Consider the following 17,953-nt stretch of genomic DNA (forward strand, 5'->3'; position numbering starts at 1 on the left):
GAAGCTGGATATGAATGAAGCCATCTCAGAAGACCAGGAACATTTGTATTTAGCAGCTGTGTCACTTCTAAGTCACTTTCCCTGGCTGAAAAGCTCAGGGCCTGTGAGAGAATTCAGACGTCCAAACCAACAAGCATATATTCTGAATAGGTAGGGAGGAAAAGTCCAGGTACTCATGCAGATCCACGGGAGGAACACAGCCTACACTGAGGAGTGAGAATGGCTTTTAGAGAATGAGAATATTTATACATGTACAGGAGTAAGAGATTGGGCAGTGTGTTTTTGAGAAACTCATAGGTCTGACACAGAGGTCCAAAGAGCTGCATTTCTGAAATAATAAACAGGTTTGCTTCGGGCTAAGAGATGGATGCCAGGAGAGAGCTGCTAAACTAGACTCTCAACAGGGTGATTAAGTTCTTCATCTAAACATGTGAAAATATGAAGGATTTATTATTTACAGAAAATGACGCTGAAAGTCAAGCCAGCTCCAATGCTTGTAGTGACAATGAGCAGAAAAAGGCAATTTTGACACAATGCTATTTGATAATTGCCTCTGGTAGTGTATTTATAAAGGGTTCATAGACCAGAGGGCTTAGCTATGTTCTCTAGTTATATTTACTGAGGCTGAATATTTCTTATAAGCGGTGGAGGTCTAGTGTTAGTCACTTTTCCTGCTGCTGTGATGAATTACTCTAAAAAATAAATTAGAATCTTCAGGGAGGATTTGTTTACTCTGGGTCAGTGATTTAGGTACTATCCAGCATGAGAACTCATAACTTCAGGAGAGGGAGGAATCTCTTCATGTGGTCATATTGTTTTTGCAGTCAGGAGTCAAAGAGAGATGGAAGCTGGTCCTTAGCACCCTTTTCATTTTATGCTACCCAGGGTGCCAGACCAGGGAATGGAGCCACCTTTAGTGAAAATATATTCTGATTTCAATTTTTATAATCAACATAGGTCCCAAAGGCATGTCTACAGGCCCATCCCCCAGGTGAGTCTATATTTCATCAAGTTGGAAATTAAGGATCAACCATTATAACTATCTTCTAGTTTAAGCCATTGTGGCTGAAGCACAGAGAAAGCAAGACATTAAGCCAATTGAGGTAGGATGGCCTGTACTGATGCATTCATTTTCTTTCACTAAGTCATAACTTCAAGCTAACCAAATCACAAAGGGCATTCTGCTTCTCTCCCCCTCCCCCAACTCTTCTTTCTTTTTGTCTCAGTCTGTCTTTGACTCTGTGTGTGGGTTTTAGTATGGTGTGTGTGTGTGTGTGTGTGTGTGATGTTGCACATGCAAAATCCAGAAGTTGGAGAAGTTGACACTGAGTTTGTCTCAGTTGTTTTCCACATTAATTTTATATTATCTAAATATGTATTTTACATCCCAACTTCAGCAATCCATCCCTTCTCTCTTCCCACTCTCTCCCTACACCTCCCCTCTGCCCTCCCCATCCATTCCTCCTCCATATTTGTACAGAAAGGGGTAGGCCTCCCTTGGGCATTAGCAAAGTATAGTTTATCAAGCTGCCCTAAACTCAAGCACCACCAACCTCCCAAAACACAAACACATATTCAGGCTGGGCAAGGCAATCCACAATGTGGAATAGGTTCCCAAGAGCCAGACAAAGTACCAGGGCCAACCCCTGCTCCCACTTCTAAGAGGCCCACAAATAGACCAAGCTATACAACCATGTCATATGTGCAGAGGGTCTAGGTTATTCCCATGTGGACTTCCTAGCTGTTGGTTCAGACTCTGTGAGTTCCATGGGCCTGGCCAGAAGTTTCTGCTAGATTTACTGCAATGTCCCTGACCTCCCAGGCTCCTATAATCCCTTCTCCCTTTACTCAGCAGGACTCCTCATGCTCTGCCCATGGGTTTGACCATGGGTCTCTCAATCTGCTTCCATCAGTCACCAGATGAAGACTCTCTGATGACAAAGGGGGTAGTCCCCAATTCAATCACATGAGAGGGCCAGTTCAGGCTAAGCATATACATCCACCAGGAATCAGAGCTGAGGTTGTCCTTGTAGACCCATGGGAGAACATGAGCTTTCACTGTACCTGCCACCCACCAAAACAACTAGACTGGCTGGTGAGTTCGCACACGGGATACTTCTGTCAGCCCAACCCCACCCAGTTCTGGGATCCCAGGCATGTGATAATAAGTCAATTTTTATTTAACACTTGAACTCGGATCCTAGTGCTTCAATGGCAAGCACCTTACTTGACTGAATTCAGTTCCAAATTATTTTTTTAAACATCTATTCTCTACCCTTATGCCTCTTAAGACCAGACACAATTATCTAAAAGTAAATTCACACTTATCCAAATGTCTTATTTAACCAAACACACATATATAACCATGACATCAAAGATGCATATATATTGCAGTCAATTATTTTATTTTTTATTTGTGTATATGTATGTGTGTTGGTTATACTTGTGGAGTATATAGGTGTGTGCATGTTCAAGTGTGTACCCCATGCATGCAGAGACTAGAGGAATTCTTGGGGTGTCCTGATCTATTACTTCCCATCTTACTCCCCTGAGAAATGATCTCTCTGAACTAGGAGCTAGCCTAACAGCCAGAATGCCATACCCATCCTCCTATCTCCAGATTCACAGCACCACTGTTTTCACATGGGTGCTGGACACTCAAACTGGATCTTGCTGGCAGCACAGGTGCTTTTACTCACTGAACCATCTTCATTGACCTTCACTAAGTCAATGCTTGTTAATATTTCAGAGTTGTGTACCTAAGAAGGCTTACTATGTGAAAGATGGCATTAAAATGGTGTATTTTACAGAATCCCTAGCATTTCTAATTCTTTTCTTATTGTGCATTAGGGAAATTTCAATCAGTTTTTGTGGTGATTATTTGTGCTATAACAACTAAAACTTGCCTGAGGATCAGAGTGTGGAACAAACCATTAGTTATCCATAGAGGCCAGGCAGTGGTGGCACACACCTTTGATCCCAGCACTGAGGGCACAGAGATAGATGGATCTCTGTGAGTTCAAGGCTGCCCTGGGCTACGCTAAACTGATCTAATCTAAAATAGGAATAGAGCCAGGAAGTGGTGGCTCACACCTTTAATCCCAGTACTTGGGAGTCACATGCCATTAATTCCAACACTAGGAAGAAGGAGACAGGAAAGGATATGGCTGGACAGATTGAGGAATATAAGGCATGAGGAGGCACGATCTCAAGGTGTTCAGTCTGAAAATTCCTGCAGACAGAATCTTCCTGACTTTGGTTTGAGGATTCAGTAGAGGTAAAAGGTCTCTCTAGTGACTGGCTCCTTTACTTCTTCAATCTTTCAGCATGTATACCAATAACTCCGGATTTTTATTATTAAGACCTATTAGAATTTTCACTACAAGTTTTCACTTGGGAAATGAGCCCTATCCTGGGGGAACATTGTGGAATCCGGGGTATGGGGCTAGGATAGATTTTAGATGATATTAATATGTAAAATGAAACAATGTGGTTGCAGTCCCTAGGGTAAGGGTGTGTAGGAAGGAAGAAGTCGCTCCCGACAAAGGTAGCAGTAGAAAAATGTGGGAGCACATGGTGCTTAGATGTGGAGAGTAAAGCAGCCATCACTCTGAGGGTTGCCCTCAACCAGAGGCCCAAAAAGCTGGTGTAGAATTTTCTCTTGCAGGGTTAGAGGATGTGGGTCCTCTATGGAGGTCAACTTAATATCTTTTCACAGAGCTATTGGTCCAAAATGCTTAAAAATGCTCTTGACAGTTTGGAGTAGGGGATTCGGTACAGCATTCTTATCAATATCAGCCATCCCTAATCCTACCCCCCATCATTTGGAAACACAGCACAACTATCTTATCACAGCTTCCCTTGAGGTTCGGTTTGCACCTGAAACCACATTCCTCAAAGAGCATGGGGCTAGAATAGTAGTTCAACTGTTAAAGTGATTACTTAATATAGAAAAAGGGTTCAGTCTCCAGCAACATATGAACTAGGTGGGGTGGTACTGGGTTGATGCAGAAGAATCAGAAGTTGTACAGCAAGTACATGAGATGCATGAGAACCGGTTACCATAAAGGAAAGTGGAAGGATAGAGAGATGGGGAAAGGAAGAGAGGGGAGAGAGAGAGAGAGAGAGAGAGAGAGAGAGAGAGAGAGAGAGAGGAGAAACTTATGAGAGAGTTTTCATGACACTTACTAGTTTCAGATCTTTGAGGAACTGTCTTCATGTTCTTCCTTTTGATGATGGGACACCATGATGGTCACATCCCAGAATAAAATGCAGTCATAAGCTAGAAAGTCCTGAGTTTCTAGGTCACTGAGTGGAGGAGATACACCAGACAAACATGAAAATGCACTTAGAACAACTTTTACGGTTTCTATTATGTCCAAGCACTCATGCATGAGGTCAATTCCTTCCCACGGGGAGCCTATTGTGCCATGACACTTTGGTGATCCCTCACATGTGCATTTGTGCCTTCTCTGCTCTGCTTCATGCCCCGAGAGATTGGCTACGCAGTTCTTCTCCTGGGAGATTAACAGACTGATAGGAGAGGGAAAATGTGTGTTAGCAAATATTGCTCTATGGTTTTGTTCATCCCAGATACCCTAACACGAGTTCTGCTACCACCATCACATTTCTCATTCACTTTTGGGCATGAATGATAACAGCTTTTCACTTAGTACAGTGTGACCTACTTTAAGTTTCATTGTTTCCTTTTCACTTCCCACACTTTGGTAAACAGGCTCTCATTAAAATTCTTCTGGTTAAAAGCCATGTTGGTCATACCTTCTATTCATTACTGTAATCTGACAAATCAATTAAGTGTGTGTGTGTGTGTGTGTTTGTAGATCAGAGAACAATTTGCAGAAGACATTTCTCTCCTTCCACTGTGTAAGATTCTGGGATGGAAATTGAGTCATCAGATTAGGCAGTACTAACATTTGTAACCGAAACAACTAGTCTGTCCATCATCTATTCTTTCTGAGACTTCCCAGGAAACAATAATATAACTAAATTCCCAGACAACTCCTTCAGTTTTCAAACTCTTCTGCCAACTTCCAAGGAACAGAATTAAAACATTTTTCAAGCTGTTCCCATTTTCATTACAGACAATAAGGAGGTAAGGGTCCTTGGAAGGGAATGTGTTTCCCAAAGACTCAGCAGGTCCATAGCACAAGGACTCTGAGTAAGGATGAGGGGTTTTAAGAGGTCAGGTGGGAGGAAGAATAGTAAGTTTGGGGATCTGGGGAGATGGCTCAGTCAACAAAGTACTCAGAGCATAAGCATAAAGGTTTGAGTTTGATCCCCAGAATCCATTTTTAAGCTGTGTATGGAGGACACACTTATAAACCATCATCAAGGAGTTGTGGTTGAGTAGAGCTAGACTCATGGGGGTCATTGGTCACACAGCCCTGCTGAATTGGCAAGACCCAATTTTTCAAAAAGAATTGAGCACTATTTGAGGAACATCACCTGGGGTTGTTATCTAGCTTCCCCACATGCGCGTACACACCCAGAAAATAGTGTGGGAATGGGGAATCTCACAGATCTTTTCCCACTGCCCAGGAGAATCATCCATGAAAATCCTTGAGCTTTGTTCTTAGATAGTGAGGAACTGGGGAGAGGTATTGTCTTCTGACTCAAGACACCAGAATCTGAACACTCTATTCTAGACCCTGTGCATTTGAGGGAGTAGACACATGTGTATCATGATAGCAAATACCACAGGTTATATTCAGCTTGCTTTTGGGAAACTTTTTGAACTCCAGAAGCGTTTTTAATTATCATGTAAAGAGGGGAATGGAGATTCCGAATCCTAGCCCATAGTTCTAATCAGAAGTGAAAAGGTCATTCTTTAGTTCCCATAATAGCTGGGCTGTTTTCCCCTCTATCCCTCATAAGCCTCGATGTCAGCATCAGAGCCTGAGCACTGTAAGCCCTAACAAGCCAGACTATGTCACCTGCTCTTGTTCTAGTGAAATACATTGTATGCTGGAAAGCAGAGAAAGACAACTTACTCAATGTGACCAGACTGAGAATAGGTTGAGTGCCACCAAATCATATTTGCTTAGGAGACATTAAATCATACAAAGTAGCATTTAGCTAAGGAAGCAATGCATCCAAATACCCCAAACATAAGCAGTCTGCTAACCTGGCCTCTTAGAGACAAGCATGACTTAGGAGTCTAGGATGTCATTGTTTGTTAACCAAGGTTTCTAGCTATTAGGTCCCATTCCCATAGCAGAGAAGACAACATTGGCTTGCAATCAGTCATTAGGCCCATCACTATATCAAAGAACATCCTTCTAACAGGCAGCAGTAGGGAAACATGGTGTCACAATCACTACAACATCCTCCCCAGCCAAACAGTCCCTGGTTCTTTTTTTTTTTTTTTGAGAAAAGCATAATTTTGCCAGGAAGACAAGAAAATCCTGGCTAACAACTATAGGGAAACAATACCAGCAACAATAAACCCAAACAATACTGGTGTACTTAAAATAATTTTGACAATATCTGTACTGTGTACCTAAGTGGCCAGACCTGCACTCGCATGACTGTTTAATTTTAAAAGTGTGACCTGGGGCTGGTGTATGAATGAGATTTAAATATGACGGCATATCTAGAATGCTTAAGCTTGGCATGTAAATAAGCTAGCACAATCCTCTACTCAAGATTGGCTCCTCTTTAGGCATTAGACAGAGCTGGAGATGATTAAACTGCTGTTATGAAGGAGCTTTTTTATTTACCAATCTCCAAGTGTGCTGAGTGATTTCTCACTGTGAAGACATTATTATGTCTTTAACATTTCCAATCCCTGGACACTGGTATCTTCTAATAACAGCAGGCCTACGTGGAGAAGACTTGGCAGCCTGTGTGATTGCAGTCACATCTGAAAGGGGAACTTCAACAGCTGCTCAGGACTGCATAGGCTACTGGTGCTCCCAAACACACATTCTGCTGACACAGCCTTAGGAAGCAGGCGCTCTGCTGTCACTAACTGGATTCTAGCATCCTAAGTTTGGATTTTGAAGATTTGGACCTAGAGTGACACATCAGAGCTTAAGATTACTTTTTGTTCTTGCAGACATACTGAATTCAACATTCAGTTCCCAGTACCCACTTCAGGTAGTTCACAATGGTACTTTACATCAGAGCTCTATTTTCTCCTGTTCTCTTGCTTAGATGCTCTGTAGCGCCCTGATTCTATCACTAGTTTACTCTGGTGCAGCGCTCCAGGTAGTGGGACTAACCACTCCATCCTGAATGACTAGACTTGCAAGTCAAAATTTCTCTTGGCCTTCTACTATCTTGTTTGTACTATACTTTTTGGCTTCATATAGTGCCACTCTCTAATATGGGATCTCCTTCTGTATATGTGTTAGTTTTTTTGGTTAGTGAACAAAGATGTTTTGGCCTATGGCAGGGGAGAATATAGCCAGGCTGGAAGAAATATATAAAGAGGGTAGGCAGAGTCAAGGCGATACCATGTAGCTGCAGAAGGAGAAAGACGCTGGAAAACAGGAACCCTACTGGTAAGCCACAGCCTCGTGGAAATACACAGGTTGATACAAATGGGCTAAATTAAGATATAATAATTAGCCAGGAATATGCATAAGCTATTGGACAGTGTTGTAATTTATATAGTTTCTGTGTGATTATTCTGGTCTGGGTAGCTGGGAGACAAGCACACAGCCTATGTATACAACTTTCTTTTTCCCCTTGCTAGGGCCCCTTTCTGGTGTGGATTACCCTCTGTATGCTGTAAATACCATCTGTTAATAAAGAAGCTGTTTTGAGTCTGTGATAGGGCAGAATAGAGTTAGGTAGGGAAATATTAACTGAATGCTTGGAGAGGGAAGGTGGAGTCAGGACATACCATGTAGCCACCAGAGGGGAAAGACACGAGCTGTACGCTAGAACCTTGCCAGTAGTCTATGAGCCTCAGAGTAAAATATAAAATAATGGGAATGGGTTGATTCTAGATGTAAGAACCAACTAGTAATATGCATAAGATATTGACCAAACAGTATTGCAAATAATACAGCTTCTGTGTGATTTTTGGGGGGAGTCGGGAAGGCCTAAAAAACAAACAAGTGGCCTCTGTCAGCAGATTGGTACTGAACATACAATTTATGGCATTTAAATGTTTTATGAATTTAGTACTTTTCATGACAAAGAGATACATCTGCTCCTGACAGCAGCTATCTACTTCAAGACGATGATAGGCATTGAAGAGGCTCCTTGTAAAGTTTGCTGGCCATTTGAGCAGGAGACTCCTCTTGCTTGGACTGTTTGATGTTATGCTGTATTAACTGGACATGCAGGACCCACAGAGAAATGACTGCTGAAGTTCCCTAATGAAGGTGAGACAGTCTTTTTGGGTTTCTGCTTCATGAAAGAGTCTGTCAAATATTTTGCAGAGTACATAAAAAAGTTACTGACAAATTGTCAATATAGGTGGAACTGTCTTTGAAATTTCCTGCTTCATGAAAAAAAGTCTTCCAGACACTATGGATCTGTAGGCTAAAGATGAATGCCCCAATGGTACAGAAGAATTTTGGGTGACTGTCCAGACAATGAGATGTCTCTGTCAATTCTAAAGTTTTGGAAGTTGCTTACAATTCACTTACTGTTTACTTAGGTAAAATTTCATCCTTCTGAAGTCTTTGATGGAGTTAAAGAATAGATAATAATAATTATAGTTTTTCTAGTTATGATAAAAGATAAAGTAGATATAAATATTGTAATTATAATTCTTGCTTGATGCCTGTTTTGTTATATGTAATTTTACTATGTTAAAGTTAAAATCTTCCTTTTTATTTAGACAGGAAATGAGAGATCATTTGTTATTCCCCTCTGTATGCTGCAAATATCATTGATTAATAAAGAAGATGTTTTGGGCCTGTGATAGGGCAGAATAGAGCTAGGCCGAGGGTGGGTGAATTAAATTGAATGCTGGGAGAAAGAAGGTAGAGTCAGGAGATACCATACAGCTACCAGAGGGAAAATATGCAAGCTCTCAGCTGGAACCTTGATGGTAGGCCATGAGTCTCATGGTAAAATGTAAGATAATGGAAATAGGTTAATTCTCAATTTAAGAGCTAGCTAGTAATACATTTAAGTTACTCATTAGGTATTGCAAAAAAATATTGCTTCTATGTGATTATTTTGAGAGTCTGGGCGGCCAGGAATATGAACAAGTGGTCTCTGAATACACTCTTCTATCCCTAACAATTCAAAGTAAACCTTCTATGGACTCTACTCCTACCTCTCCTATTAAACTAAGCTCAAGGGAGCTAGATGCCTCGCCTAAAGAGAACTTACCAGCTCTTAAGGTAGCTGGATCTACTCACTCAACTATTGTGTCTATCTATCTACTACGGTTCAGGGTTTCTGGGCTGCCCCTGCCCTCCTCATCACTATGGATACACACCTGTCTCAAAGTATGTCTTTACACAGTGACTGACCCCTTGCCACATCTCATGCACATAATAGACCTCTCATGATGACTCTGCTTTTTCCACCCTCTTCTAATCCCCTATTCTTTGTAAATCCCAAAATGGTGAGTTATTGCTCTCCCTCTAAGTTCTCATTATTGTCATTCTTCCCATTCTGGCCCAAATCACCCTTGCCCCCTACTGTCAGTTATTGAAGACAGTACTGAACACTCACCCCTACCCCTCCACACCAGAACTCCAGTCTATAGGATCTCATTTTCTCTCACAGTCTTCTTTTTCTGTCTCCCACTTTTATTTCTGTCACTTGTACTGCCACACTACAGGATAATCACCTTTAAACCTGTAACCAAATCATCCATTTTCACAGCCCCTAACAATTTTTTTTCCAGAAAATTCTCTAGGAGCACATGATACCAATACCATTATCCGCCACCAGCTGATCAAGTTAATGCCTTCCTTCTGCTGTATGAAGTCGATACAACCCATGTCCCCTAGATCCTGAGGACAAATCATAACTCTTTATTCTTCAGCCAATCTGTGGGAAGTAGCCAATAAGAGAAGACAGCTTCCCCTTTCTTTTCTAGCTGTCTTCAGCATCTGGAATGAAGAGCTAATTACCTAAAAGTCACGGGTGGACTCAGAAGCCCTGAGCAGGAAAGTTGACTTGCCCTACCACACTTGTGGAACCTTCTGGTAGGGAGATTCACATATGAGACCTGCTGTTTTCTGCCACCTCCAGTGGTAGAAAATGGGAAAACAGGTCTGCAGATGGAATATTATACCTCTAAAAATTTTTCCGTTTTCATCCTAAAAAAACCACAAACCCCATCACCACACACATACAGCTTTGAGTCCATGAAGAGACTGCAGCCCTTCAACTGTTTTGATTAATGAACAATTCTGCTCCTGTAGATGTCTGTCTTGTTCCCTTCATTTCCACATTGCCTCCATCAAGCCCCATCTAACATGTCACATTGATTACCCACAAAACAACAGTAAGTGCTGCAATGAGTTGTAAAAAGTGTCATACATATGCCAATTAGCTCACCTAAAGTCAGCCATCAGACTTGTCTCCATTCTGATTTTACATCTTTGATATCTCCCCAAACATATACATTCTCACAACCTTATTAAGAGTGAGATAATTACATAACCAGCATGCCTAAAAGGAATGAGTTTGCATTCACTCTAGGTATCTGGACTGCCAACACAAGTATTCTGCATTATCCACACTTTATAGACTCTAGAGTCTCCTGGGGGATGAGCCTCTGGTTATGCTTATGAGGATTATCTTGACAGCATTAATTGATGTGTGAAGACCCATCTTAATTTTGTATGTGATCATTCTCTGGGCAGGGGAATCCTGGACCCTCTAAAATGGAGAATGTGCAGTTAGTCAAAGCATAAAAATGTATTACAATAGTGAGAATATAAATTACAATACACAATTCCCTGGAGAGGTGAAATTTTCTCAGGATTCTCATTCTGGGAGAAGGCAAGGTGTGTGCTGTTGTGATTTTAAAAAGGTATCATGAGAGAAAAAGATATCATGTGACAGAACTCACATGGAGGAATTTTTCATTAGATAAAAGGGAATATAAAAGGGAGAAAAGGAAGAAGGAGACCTGTCTCTGGGGACAGGAGCAGCAGAAGGGAAGAGAGAGAGGCAGAGAAAGAGGGAGAGAATAGGGAGAGACAGCAAGACAGACAGAGAAGCAGGGAAAGCAAGGAACAGACAGAGAGACAGGCTGAGAAGGAGATAGAGATGGGATGTGAGCAGGGTCCTTTTAATAGGGAACTAAGTGAATATGCATAGGCGATGTTCTTAGTGCCTACTGCTGAGTGTGTGTCCTATCAGAATCCCTAGGGCAGGCCAGTACAGATGCCTGAATGCTAACATCTGATGACAGCAGAGGGGTTCATAGGGTAAGGGTTGTTCAAAAAAGGAAAACAGATTTGACAGCTGTGGAAATTATGTCAGACTAGCTTCCTGCAGGAAGGCTCCAGTCTTTGATGGGTCAAGGATGGGCAAGACCACACCTTGATAAAGTGCTTAATTATCCACACCCCTCTCCCTGAATTTAAACATAAACCTCAAGTCACTTCCCCTATTTTAGCCCAGGAATCTCATTGTTCCTCTTCCTATTGTGACAACTCTGTATTAACATCTTTTTCTGTTCTTCACTATTAATGTGAGTTGTTGGGAACAACACTTGAGCCGGATTTGTTAGGGCTGCTGGCTGCAGCAACAATACCTGTATACTTCATCAGTTAGCAGCCTGCTCATTTCTAAATCAACACAAGAATTGCAAGCCATATAAGATTCAGTCAAACCCCAGAAGCCTAAAAATAAATTTACAGCTCATCTTCCCTGACCCCTCAGCTTATTCCCAAACTTCAATCTAAACACAAATCAGACAACTGTCCCTCTCTATTAGCCTCATCTTCTGCTGTCATTCACCTGTTTACCTTCCCGTCCCTATGGAATAGTCAAAGAAGTATTCCAATTCAGTCTCATCAGAAAGTTCAAATAATGTGATGTGTTTTTTTCTGCTGAATTTACAAGAGGTGTCCCACTTTCTAACCACAAACTTGGAGAGGGACAAAACAGTAAAAGACATTTTTTTTTAAAGAAAACATGTTTTAGGATATAATTTTAGAACTGAAATAAAGATATAAGACCAAACAATTCAAATTCTTGTTAAATAAATGATTTGGCATTCAGAGAGGTTAAGTGATTTCCCTGAGCTCAAAAAATAAAACATTTCAAATTTGATATTATATTAGGGCATTAAAATTTCCATTCAAGTTTCCATTATCTCTTACTAAAATCCATTTTTAGCACTTCCTCAATAAGTACACGAATTAAATAATGGCCTATAACCGGGGACAGAAAGCATATATTATAGAGCCTGCATTTAAAAATCTATGTACTTCCTCATGAGTAATTAAGACAAAATATGCACTGTTTTATTTATCAATACTAATATCAAAATTAAAATCTCTCATCAAGTTTGTGCTTTTCAAATTGTATAGAAATGCTTCAATTGAAGTCAGTGGATTCTTTGTGTGTGAGTGTATATATGTGTACATATGTATATGAATACATGTTTATATGTTCTCACGTGGAAGCCAGAGGTTAACAATAGGTGTCCTCCTCCAGCACTCCCACCTTATATTTGAGATGTAGAGTGTTAGTAACTGTTTTATTGCTGTTGAGAATCACCATGTCAAAAGAAACTTATAAAACAAATCATTCAGTTGTGAGCATGATTATGGTAAAGAGGGTTAGTCCCTGATTATCATGATAGGACACATGCTTGCAGGCAGATAGGCATGATACTTGACTAGGAGCTGAGAACAAAAATTTGATCCAGAGGCATATATGGAGAGAGAATAAGAGTGAGCCTTTTAAAAGCCTATTTCCAAGTGACATGCCTCCTTCAAAAATGCCACACCCACTCCCACAAAGCAATGCTTATGAATCCTTCCTAAAAAGTACACAAACTGGGAACCAGGAATTCACATGTATGAGTCTATGGAAGACATTACCTTTTAGAACAATCACACAGGGTCTACCGTCAAATCTGGAGACCACCCATTTGGGTAGAATAACTATAGAATAATTATTTCAGAGCCAGGGCACTGGAATTATAAAGACATGTCCCTGTATGCAGCTTTTCCTCACAGGTTCTGGGAGATCAAGCCCAGGTACTCAATATTGCATGTCAAGCATTTTATTAGCTAAGCCACCTCTTCAAGTAAGCTTGGATGGTTTCTTGTGACCTTGTGGGGAAAGTCTTTCTTATTTCCCTCCTCTCTGAGGGAAATTGTTTGTTCTCATCTACATCTTACATTAGTGATACTACAGATGTCTGACAAGAGTTTTGCTACTTTGAAGTCACTATGCCATTTACTCACCAATGGATTAACCTATATTCTTATTTTGAATCTTTCATATCTCCCCTAGACCCATAAATTCCATACCACTTTATAGATGATGTGAGATTTCCCTCTGTGTACTGTGGTTACCATTGAAAAATAAAGAAACTGCATTGGGCCTGTAGCAGAGCTATAGGGAAACAGAGCTAGGTGGGGAAAACTAAAGTGAATTCTGGTAGAAAAGAGGGCAGAGTCAGAGAGACGTCACGTAGCCCCACCGGAACCAGATGGAACTTTAGCTAGTAAGCCACAGCCAAATGGCAATACACAGATTAATAGAAATGGGTTAAATTAATACATAAGAGTTAGCCAACAAAAAGGTAGAGCTAATGGGCCAAGCAGTGATGAAATTAATGTAGTTTCTGTGTGATTATTTTGGTTCTGGGCAATTGGGACAAACAAGTGGCCTCCCTACTACAAATTTGTGGACTAAATCTATATAAAACCTGAGAGGGCTTGAAAAGAAATTATAGACACTAAAAAGCAAAGTTTAATCACATTCATTTTCCCGAATAGGCTTTGCTTGATTGTGGCATGCTGCAGCTCCTTTAAGAAATCAGTGGTAGCACACACACACACACACACACACACACACACACACACACAACCACGGTTTTCAAATGCTGGCTTTCTTGGTTGTGCTGCTGGTGTGAACTCTGACTCTTTCTGGAGGTCTATCTACAGAGCATTTGATTACAGTCTGTGAGCAGACTGCTACAACTTGCTTAATGTCAACATAGACTGACAGTATACCTAAAAATGGGGCTATGAGCATGGCTCTCAGAGACAGCGAACAGCTTCACAATGCTGGGCTGGGCAGGGAAAGTAAACAGTGCCATATTTACCCTAGTAATGCAGCCACTTAAGTTCATAAGAAGGCCTTAGAATTTTAAGAAGTGCTCCTGGACAGTAAAAAATTACAGATACACTATAGGACAGACTCAGACATAAAAGACATCTAAATGGGTCACAGTCTTAGAGAAATGTGCATAGGCTTGGGAGAGAGAAGAAAAAGTACAGTACAGAGAGTTATACAAGGAAGTAAATGGCTTTTTAAAAATAAAACAAAGTCTTTAAAGAGAGAGTACAGACAGTCATAGATTAAAAGGAGTAAAGAAAAACAAGCCACGTAAAGATGGAAGATGCAAAGAGAGTCTGGATTATGTATACTATTTTGTTTTCTTTGAAATTTTTGGCTGCAGAGAGACCTTTGATTCTGGGGATTGCTAAGCTAAACTAGCATGTATATTATAAAGATATCTTGACTTCAGAATTTTGGTCTAAGGATATGTTGCTTTGGAGAAGAGGTTCTTTATTTGTTTCCACAGAGAATGAGAACCTGTGCATTTTGTCCTGATTAATATCACTTGATGGACCAAGACCCCTTGAAAGATTCCCTTAAACATTCCACCAAAAAATTACTTCATGAGAGAGTGGGACATCTATCTTTGGGTTGCAGCATTTGTGATATTGATCACCCAGGAGTGAATTAAAAATGGGTAACTTTGAGAAAGGTAAGAAGATTTTTGTTGAGAAGTGTGCCCAATGCTACACTGTGGAAAAGGGAGGCAAGCCTAAGACTGGACTAAATCTCCATGGTCTGTTTTAGAGGAAGAGAGGTCATGCATCTGGATTCTCAGATAGCAACAAGAACACAGGCATCAACTAGGGCGAGGATATCCTGATGGAGTATTTGGGGAATCCCCAAAAGTACATCCCTGGAACAAAAATGATCTTCGCTGGAATTAAGAAGAAGGGAAAGAGGGCAGACCTAATAGCTTATCTTAAAATGGCTACTAATGTGTGATTCAACTGCCTTATTTATCACGAAACAAATGTCTCATGACTTTTAATGTGTATTGCAATTTAATTCATACACCAAAATTCAGATCATAAATGGCCAACAGTGTTTTGTTGGACAGTCCTGATTAAGTAAAACTGACTTGTAGAAAAGTAGATATAATCTTTTTTAAAAGTAACAATTTCAGTTGCATAAACGCTATCACTACTCTCCCTTTCTCAAGAGAAGATAGGGTTTAATTATTAAAGTTCTACTTTCCACAAAGTTTGGGGTATCACATCAAACCTATTGAATGGTTTTATAATTAAATTTATATAATTGGACATATGAATATGTTTAAACACTGGGGAAATTCTGTCACCATCTCAGAAACAAGAAGACTCTCCTTTGTTAAAGTTTGTACTCCCTGCTGTTACAAGCAATGACTAAGTTGTCAGAAGGCAACTGTCTATTTTTTGACTCAATGATGTTATTTTAATTAGAATTTCATAAGTCAAAAGATGCTTTTATGATTGAAAGGCGCTTACTGTGGTCTATGTATAATATATCAAATAAAAAGTATTTAGCACATGTTATAATTGATCTATTAAATTAAAATGCTTTTAGAAACCAGCAACTTAGAACTTACATTTTAATTCTTTATTATCTAAGACTAAATTCAGAATTGTCCTTAAACACCCTTTCAGAAACAAAACAAAACTGGAACTTCTATATATGTATGATTGATGGTGGCATTCTTTGCCATCTTCTTATCAAAGGATTAAAATAAAGGAGATGTTTGCAGTGGTAAGAAGGTAATTAATCACACAAAAAAATACTTTGCCCAATAAACAGAAGTTTAGAGAATAACTATGCCCATATTCCCAAATATTGTTTATAAACGTTCTTTTACATTTAAAGGGAGATATGCTATAGAGATTTGCATTGATATGGATCTTGATTTATTGATAGAAATTCAAGGTCAATTTTGTTATGTGTATATTTCTGCTCTTGATTAAGGTATTATGTTTGGTAGCTCATTTAAAAATGTAATCTATAATTTAGAAATACAGATTAATAGATATCATTTATAATAGTCAATCTTGAAGTCATGTTAGTTAGATTTTTCTAGTTATACAGAGATGTACTTCAGATGGATAGACATTCTTCAAACCTTTTGAAGACTACAGAATATGGCATTTAAAATGTTTTAAGAACTTAGAACTTTTCATGATAACAAGACATAGCTGCTCCTGGCAGCACCGATCTACATCAAGAGGATAGGCATTGAAGAGGCTCTTTCTGGAGTTTGTTAGTCAATTGGGCAAGAAATTGCTCTTGCTTGGACTGCTTGATAAACTAGACATGTAGGACCCACAGAGAAGTGACTGCCGAACTTGGCTAAAGGTGACATGATCATCCGGGGGTTCCTGCTTCATGAAAGAGTCTGCTAGACATTCTGCAGGGCACAGAAAAAAGTGACTAACAAACTGCCAATGTAGGTGGAACTGTATTTGAAATTTCCTGCTTCATGGAAAAGTCTTCTGGATACGATGGGCCTGTAGGCTGAAGATGGCTGCCCCAATGGTGTGGAAGAACTTTGGGTAACTGTCCGGGCAGTGAGAAGTCTCTGCCAATTCTAGAGTTTTAGAAGTTGCTTACAATGAACTTCCTGTTTACTTAGGTAATATTATATCCTTCTGTAGTCTTTGATGGAATTGAAGAATAGATAGTAATAATATAGTTTTCCTTAGTTATGGTAAAAGATAAAATAAATATAACTGCAATTCTTGCTTGATAAGTGTTTTATGTATTTTCACTATGCTAAAGTTAAAACCTTCTTTTTTATTTAAACAGAAAATGGGAGGTGATGTGGGATTTCCTTCTGTATGCTGTGATTACCATTGACAAATATTGGAACAGCTCTGGGCCTATAGCTGAGCTATAAGGGAACAGAGCCAGGGGGGGAAAATTAAGCTGAATGCTGGGAGAGTAGAGGGTGGAGTCAGATAGAAGCCATGTAGCCTTGCCAGAGCCAGTCAGAACTTCACCTGATAAGCCACAGCCACACGACAATACACAGATTAATAGAAATGGGTTAAATTAATATATAAGAATCAGTCAATAAGAAGCTAGAGCTAATGGGCCAAGCAGTGATTTAATTAATATGGTTTCTATGTGATTATTTTGGTTCTGGGCAGCCAGAACAAACAAGCGGCCTCCCTGCTACAGGTAGACAATAGCCCTTACCCTCATCATCACTTAAGAACTGCTCAATTATTTGTGGAGTTGAACAGGGAATCATGATAGCAGGACTTCTCTTGAGGACAGAAAGGATACCATGCCCACTCAACCCCTGTGCATCCATTCTTATTTTCAATCCAGAGCAAAATTTATCCACACCCAGGGTATATCTCAACACTGGGCCCCTCAGAGAACTCAAGAGTCATAGGTATATTGGGCCTGACAACGACTGTGTATAACTGTTCCTGATGAGGTTAGTACTGCTTTGGGGCCTGGCTTTCAGCAAAACGGAGAAGGTTTTTTCCTGACCCTGCTTCAAACTCAGTTGTTACTCATTCATTCCTATACCTGATCTTTGACATCTTGGTGTCAACACCAGTTCTCCAGGAAGTGTTTTGGGGAAGCGTCTTGACCTTCACCATGATCACCAAAGGGTATCTCTAGGTCTTGAATGAAATTCTCGGGCCTGTGTGCTTGGGTCAGCTGTAAGTGGGAAGACAATGGAGGCAGGTCTGGCTGCCCTGCACTAACCCTC

The 17,953-nt window shown here is 40.2% G+C and overlaps 1 pseudogene; it reads left to right on the plus strand.

Moving 5' to 3' along the window:
• Positions 1 to 14,889: 14,889 nt before the first annotated feature.
• LOC101981892 lies at positions 14,890 to 15,201 on the plus strand (annotated as a pseudogene).
• The last annotated feature ends 2,752 nt before the right edge of the window (positions 15,202 to 17,953 follow it).

Source organism: Microtus ochrogaster, chromosome 6 (genome assembly GCF_000317375.1).
Source record: "Microtus ochrogaster isolate Prairie Vole_2 chromosome 6, MicOch1.0, whole genome shotgun sequence".
NCBI classification, from domain to species: Eukaryota; Metazoa; Chordata; class Mammalia; order Rodentia; family Cricetidae; genus Microtus; species Microtus ochrogaster.